Below are 6,534 nucleotides of genomic sequence, written 5' to 3'. Positions count from 1 at the left end.
CTATTTGGTCAGTGACTGGGCAAATATCAGAGAAATGTCACTATTGACCTAGTGAGCAGCTAACAGTACAGAATTTCAACCATATCTGCTTAGCCTGATACAATAATATGCCTATGTCATTTGGCTCACCAACCAAATAGTACATAATCTTGGCTATTCAACAGCTGTAGGAGAAAGGGTGATGGTCCCAGATAAACAGCACTTTGGCTCTGATTTAGAGTTTGGTGGACGGGTTACTCCGTCACAAATGTGATGTATATACTGTCTGCCATAGGATAGAATGCACTTGTAATACAGGAGACAGGATATCCGTAACGTTTGTTATGGAGTAACCTGTATGCCAAACTCTAAATCAGCCCCATAAACTGCTATTTACATGCCCACTACTGTGGAGAAACTGTGGCAAACGCACCCTACCACTGGCAACTGAAAGGGTGGGGGGGGGGCCACATGCTCACATGTGCAAGGGCAATAGGAAAACAAGCATAGGCATAGCCAATAGGTCTCGCTTTTGGGACCTTATAAGTATTTAGTTATGGAACTGTTGCATGGCTAAACACTTATAAGGTCCCAAAAGCGAGACCTATTGGCTATGCCAATGCTTTTTTCTGTTTCCTGTGAACACTAAAAACCTTTTTCTGTCAAAGTTTCTGAAATGCTTAACTCTTCTTCTATTTCCTGAGACCATAATAACAAGTGACAATACCAAAAGTCGTAGAAGGTGAGCTGAACGTTCATGTCTCTAGAGTAAGATGGAGAATATTAAAAAACTTTCTTGGGACATAGTGGTGAGGACGGGAGTCCCTGCTTATTTGCAGGACATGGGACTTCACTGCCCAGCAGACTGAGGCAGCAAGCAGTACGCTGCTCAATCATCACAACGTGTTGGACCATAAAGGAGTCTGCACTGCGCTTGCTTAGACTTGTCCTGCTGCAGAGGGCCTGGGAGCACAGGACTCTGCACCGCAAGGAACATTTTCAACAGGTAGCAATGTGCAAACAAGAATGCCCGAGAAACATACTCTGAACCTGAAATTAGTGCCTTAGCTCAAAACTGAAAAATAGCTCTGGGCATTACTATCTTGGCACGGGTAGCTAAAGTTGAAACCAAATTTTGGCCCTTGGTGAGAGGAGAGTTTAGGGAACCCATGATGTATGTGATGCCAATAACGGTAGAAGCGGAGAGAGCAGAGACAATGGAAGGGAACACAGCAGTTGTAAAGTACCCAGAAAGAGAACATACAGATGAAAATTCAGATGAGAGTGATGAGTGAGCATTTGGGACATTACTGAAAATCAGAGAAACAAATGAAGAAAGAAGAATGATCTACATCTTAAGACAGACAATCCAAGTAAGAGCGACAATATGGACCTAAAGGATTCAGAAAAAGGGAGCATGATCTTGGGTTGAGAAAATAGATAATATCGGGAAGCAATCTACAGCTCATGAACATATTGTTTAATGTCACCAGGTAGTCTTGGGATGAACACCTTCCAGACCCCGTGGAGCCCAAAAGACTAATGGGACTGATGCTATCGAAGCTTGAAGGCATTAGACCAACAGAGGAGAAAAGCCAAATACCTTGAAGACAACAATAATGTTAATTTACGGCATGACAGTACATAGCTAAAACGTGAGATCGCCAACATTCAGTCAATGAGATGTCAGGATAATACATTTCAGAGTCTTAAAAGAGACCAAAAACTAAACAATCATGGTAACGCACAGGCCAGATAAAGATGCATGATCGAATATTCGGATGGTAATCCCATAAAAATATGACATTATTAGAGTAGATCTTACCAAGGGTAGCAGAGTGGAATAGCAGGGATCTATAGGTCTAAGCTCAGATTGCACAGGCAATTCAGAGCATACACATCAAGCTGAAAATGTCATTTCATGGTATGATTCATGGGTTAAATGTTCTTAATGCACACACAGCTTTCATTCATCAGCCCTTACATGTCACTGGCAGAACTGAGGAAGTACCAAGGGGTATACTGCTCAAGAGCATATTTTACTGAAGTTAACCATAGTAGAAAAACATCATATGACTTTGAGAGCGTACGCGCACACACGCCCTCACTCCTCCACCCAAGCTCAGGGAGTAAAAGTTCACCACAGCATCAGATACCATATCTGCCAGGTTATATGTTAACAGGGTAGGGCATGGTCCCGCTCCCAGAATCCTCTGCTCAGGGAGAGCTGCCAAGTAAGTGTGACGTCACGAGATTCAAGCAAACACCACTGCAGGGCCCGGCTAGAGTGCAGAGGCAGTCACGCGCACAACAATGGTCATTTACATAACACTTCCCACAAGCAAGGCCCACACCTCTGAGCCGCTAACAACTATCGAGTGACTCAGTGCGGACGGTAATCCTATCTGCCCAAGATCACACCGTGTGCCAATTTAGATCATTAAGAACACTGGAGCGCCAGGACCCGAGTATCCTCCCCCTAAGGGCATGGGTGGTCCCCAGCTCAACAAACAGTTCTGCCCCAAGGCTCATCTTTCAGGGGTGTGTAGGATTTAAACCACAGGTTTTTGTCAGTGTTTACTGTTGATGGTGTGGGCAGTGCCAGGCATTTGAGCTTTCATGCCCCCTGGCTTCCCCATCTCACCACAGATTGAGTGGATGACGATTAAGAGTTTATTTGCTTAAACATTTCGCACTGCGACGTAGGAAAGAATAGCAGAGAAGTTAAAACTAAAATGTACCCAATGAAAACGAATAAAAGAACCTTTCAATGACAAAAGGAAACTGTGACAGCAAACTACAAGTGAAAGCTTCAAATTGTAGCGTAAAAGTTGAAAGTGATCGCGATAGCGATCAAAATGCTACCATGGCCGGCCTACAGCTTGCGTGCATGTGCGCGGCGCTTAATGAGCATGACGAGGAAAGCCATATGGCTCCTCTGCTCGCCAGATCAGCACATGCGCTGGGTCAGGCGAGACCTAAAAAGAGGGCAAACGTGAAAGCAAGGGTGCGCGCGCCGTTAAAAAAAAAACGACGGCAAAAGTGAAAGCAAAAAGGAGCTGGCATGAGGGGGGAGGTGGGGTCGTCCCACCGCAGTAGCAGGAAGGACCCCTGCACCCCACGGGGAGAAGGGGTGAAACTTAAGGGTGGGCGTCTAAGCCAGAGGCACACCGAGTCTTTGCGCGAGCCAGGAAGCATGAAAACAGACAAAAGTGCGAAAGGGTTTCAGAGAAGCGTGAGCCGATTGTGAGTCAAAGCTATATTGCTTCAAAGCTATTATAAATATGTTTAAATTCGGCAAATGACAGAGTTCGGTCCTCTCAGAAGAGGTTAATTTGACGTCTTTTGCAAGAAAGTTGAATGAAAGACCCCTATAGTTTGTACAAAACTCTTTCCTAAGAAAAGAAAATTAAAACAAGCCCGGGCCCGGGAGTTGTGTGTGTGCGCGCGCGCGCACTTAATGAGCATGACGAGGAAAGCCATATGGCGCCTCTGCTCGTAAGCGCGCGCCCGCGCACATGCACGCAACCTGTAGGCTGGCCAGGTAGCATTTTTTTGAGCCCTTACTAAAAGTCTCGCCAGACCAGCGCATGCGCTGGGTCAGGCGAGACCTAAAAAACATGAGGCATGGACATCCCACAAACTCAAGGGAAGGAACTAGTCGGATCCATGCCCACTTTTCATCACAATGGGCAGGTATAGACACCAAGTTGTAGTAGTTTACATGTATCAACCTTGGAACATCTTGTTACACTTGCCTATGACTGATGGAGAAGCTGTTCTGTTATGTGAATGAGCTCAGGAAGGCAAAGGAAAACCTTTGCCCCCTGCACTTCACTCATTATTACCAGACAGCAACAGCTTTTTGAAAGACTATTGTTAGAACTGGGAATCTCTAGTTGGCACAGGTATGCACCTGCGACAAGCAGGGACTCTCAATTCTAAGTCAGAGTAAGGGGATCACCCTTTCAAATAACCCCTGCTCACCCTTTAGGTAGTGTGGCGCAAGCAGTCAAGACTATTCTCAGGGCGTCATAGGTTAAGCATTTGTGAACACATACAGTAATACAATGACACACCACAAATGGACACCAGTCAAGGTTATATCAAAAATAGTTCTCTTTATGTAAGGCTTAGCACAAGACCAGAATAACGAATAAAATGACCACAGTATTATTTTAACCCCTTGTGTGCCCATGACGAGCTGGACTCGTCATGGGCCGCGGTTGCGCTGTGCCCATGACGAGTCCAGCTCGTCATAAACCCCGCCCGCTAATGTAACAGCCGGCACAGGGCGGGGAAAGGGCGTGGCACACAAGGGGTTAAAGTTCAATGTTCTTGTAAAAAGGCTTAAAATACAAAAATAGGCTTCTTTTAGTCAATTCTGCTTCTTTTCAGGCTTTGTACGGTTCGTACCTGGGTGTGCGACTCGTCCGCATTAAAAACAAGGAAAGTACGAGTCAAACAATCGGTGCGGACTCCGGGGTCCGTGACGCGCATGCTGCGGTGCGAACAGAACAAAGTACCTTAAGTTCGTGGGGTCCGCGACGAACAGTGCGGGACAAGTTGATGGGTCCGGGTCGTAGTTCGGCAGCGTATTCAGATGCTGGTCGGGTCGCGGCGTCAGTACGCGGCGTTGGTACGGGACCTTCAGGGATACGTGCGGAAGGCCCGGATCAGCTTGCAGAGTCCGTGGCGTTCGGCATTCGAGCCGTACCTAAGGTGCGGATAGGCGGCGACACTTCTCGGCGCCGTACAGCGTACGGGGAGGATCAGCGTACTGTGGCTTCTCGGCTCTGAGTACGGCACGGTGCAGTACATTAGCAGCGTACGGACCGTACCTGCGGGACGATGGAGCTTGGGTCCGGCGTACAGGGTTCGGCAACCAGTGTTGTACGTCTCGAATCGGCGGGGAAGGTTAGGTGCAATGCGGCCGGGAGGGATACGGCGCGTACTAACGCTTTTGGATCAGCGTAGACGCACGGTGCCGGGCGGCAAAGACACTGCTTCGCGGCGGATGGGGTACGAGGCGTACTGGGGCCAAATCCAGCGGGAAACAAGCACAAATCGGCCAGGCAACTCAATTTTGGAAGGCAGATGAGTCCAATGGTCCTGGGACTCAGTTCAGGGGGCAAGCTCTTCTTCCAAGCCATTGGAGACAGTTGAAAAACAAAGTGCAAAGTCTCTTTCAGTCATTTCCTCTCCTTTCTCAGCAAGGCACCAACTGCAGGCCAATCCCCCAGGTCAGGGAAAGTTACTCCTCCTTCAGCTTCTTCCAGGTCCTTCTAGTCAGGCAGAGTTTCTTCGTGGTTCAATCAGGATCTGATTTCTTAGGAGCAGGGCTCCTACATTTATACCAAGTTTCTTTTGTCTTTACAGGCCAGGGGGGCCTTTGCAAAATCCCAGTCCAGTTCTTTTCAGTGAGGAGCACTTTGTTGTTGGGACTCTGGCTTCTTCTTTCAGCAGGCAGGGCAGAGACATCAGACGCTCCCCAGGGGATGGAGCCAGCATTGTGGAGGCAGAGCACTGCCCTATTCAGAGTCAAGGTGCACTCCTCCCACCCATCCTGGTGTAATCTCTCTATTCACCACCTGGCAGCCCCAGCCTGTCTCCTGGAACTTCCCAGCCCTGTCACTCAAGCTACACACAAAGAAGATAGCCCTCCCCTCCAGAGGCGGACTGAGATGGTTAGGCACGCAAAGGCTAACTTTCTAAAAGTAGCATTTGCAAACCCAGGATATTAAAATAACCTTTGCTAAAAGATGTATTTTATTATTCTGAGTTCAGGCATACTAAACACGAATTTCTACCATGCTTCCTGAGCCTGCTAGGATTATAGAGTGTTATAATCTAGCAGCCCATTCTGGGCTATGGAGAGCAGGTAGCCTTACAATAGTGAAAAACAAAAATGGCTGTAATTCACTATTAGGACATGCCACACACTTCAGGGCATGTCCTACCTTATCCTTACAATGCACCCTGCCTTAGGGCCTACCATAGGGGTGACTAATATGAAGGTAAGGGAAGGTTTAGGGACTGGCAAGTGGGGACACTTGCCCAGTCAGGATGACAGTACCAGACTGCATGCAGGTTCTGCAATGGCAGACCTTAGGCACATTTTACCAGGCTGCTTCTGTGGGTGGCACAACCAGTGCTGCAAGCCCACTAGCAGCATTTGGATATACAAGCCCTTGGCACCCCTGGTGCACTCTACTAGGGACTGATAGTAAACCAAATAACCCAAACATGGAAGTCAATTCACATAATAAATTTTCCCCTCGGGAGCACTTGCCCTGTGGCACTGGATGGCAGTGTCACAGGGCCCTGAGCAGCTAACACCAGCACAAAAATACATTGCGGCACAGATAAAAATGGAAGGGTGACCCACGCCAATGGTGCCAGGTCTAACAACTATGCACAATGTTAAACAGGGGATGGTTAGCATATCTAAAACCAGTAAAAAACACATTCATATGGCTGTATTTGAAAGCCCTCTCCAACAATTATGAGATTGTTGGGATCATAATTTTAAACCAATATTCCCAAAAATATTCG

Source organism: Triturus cristatus, chromosome 11 (genome assembly GCF_964204655.1).
Source record: "Triturus cristatus chromosome 11, aTriCri1.1, whole genome shotgun sequence".
Classification (NCBI taxonomy): domain Eukaryota; kingdom Metazoa; phylum Chordata; class Amphibia; order Caudata; family Salamandridae; genus Triturus; species Triturus cristatus.
This window is presented reverse-complemented; position numbering follows the sequence as displayed.